The 1183-nt window shown below is 46.0% G+C and overlaps 1 protein-coding gene across 1 annotated transcript in view; it reads left to right on the top strand.

Annotated features, from left to right (window-relative positions):
• The window catches only part of LRP2 (low density lipoprotein receptor-related protein 2), a 175961-nt gene that overhangs the window by 54915 nt on the left and 119863 nt on the right, over positions 1–1183 (top strand). The window lies entirely within an intron of this gene.

Raw genomic sequence — 1183 nt, 5'->3', positions numbered from 1 at the left:
TGTGGTGTTGGAGAAGACTCTTGAGAGTCCCTTGGGACTGCAAGGAGATCCAACCAGTCCATTCTGAAGGAGATCAGCCCTGGGATTTCTTTGGAAGGAATGATGCTAAAGCTGAAACTCCAGTACTTTGGCCACCTCATGCGAAGAGTTGACTCATTGGAAAAGACTCTGATGCTGGGAGGGATTGAGGGCAAGAGGAGAAGGGGACGACGGATGATGAGATGGTTGGATGGCATCGCTGACTTGATGGACGTGGGTCTTAGTGAACACCAACTAAGTGAACTTAGTTGGTGATGGACAGGGAGGCCTGGCATGCTGAGATTCATGGGGTCGCAAAGAGTCGGACACGACTGAGCGACTGATCTGATCTGTGAATTCTTCAATCTCCAATTCAGTCAACTGGGGAATCAAAAAAAGAAGGGGAATGGGGAGGCAGAAAGTTCCAGAAAGCAAAACTTGAACTTTCTGTGTGCAGGCAGCTATTTACATAGCACTAAGGACTCCGAGCTTTCACGGTCAAGGGCCAGGGTTCCCTGGTCAGGGAACTAAGATCCCACAAGGTGTGTGGTGTAGGCAAAAATGAATAAATGAATAAATAAAGTAAACAAGCACAAAAGAATCACTCTGGTTTACAAACTCTGGAGAAAGTCTATTTCCTGCTTACGCTGTCTTCTGTAAGTGTAAAACTGCTCCGGCTGTCTGCCACATGTCAGGCTACTCTTCCCCCTTTACTGCCACCCAGCTGCCAATCCGATTTCCAGTCTTAGTTCTCTAGGCCTTTCCCCTTTCTCTTACTAGAAAAGGAATTTCAATAGAGATACCGGAAGCCACATTCTCAGTGTTACATTTGTTTTTCTCTCTTTTTCCTCTCAATCCTAAAGAGAAATTTGGGCTGGGCCGCCTTGTAGTTGGAACTCGATAGGCCATGAAATGTTTTCAGGAAAAGGGATTTGCTCTTTAAGAATCCCTGGTTCAGGTTCGATGCACGGTACTGGATGCTTGGGGCTGGTGCACTGGGACGACCCAGAGGGAGGGTAGGGGAGGGAGGAGGGAGGAGGGTTCAGGATGGGGAACACGGGTATACCTGTGGCGGATTCATTTTGATATTTGGCAAAACTAATACAATATTGTAAAGTTTAAAAATAAAATCAAATTAAAAAAAAAAAAAAAAAGAATCCCTGGG

The sequence above is a fragment of the Bison bison genome, unplaced genomic scaffold (assembly GCF_000754665.1).
Source record: "Bison bison bison isolate TAMUID 2011002044 unplaced genomic scaffold, Bison_UMD1.0 scf7180017864282, whole genome shotgun sequence".
Taxonomy (NCBI): Eukaryota; Metazoa; Chordata; class Mammalia; order Artiodactyla; family Bovidae; genus Bison; species Bison bison.
Note: the sequence above shows the minus strand (reverse complement) of the source record. Positions and strands in the feature narration are given on the sequence as shown.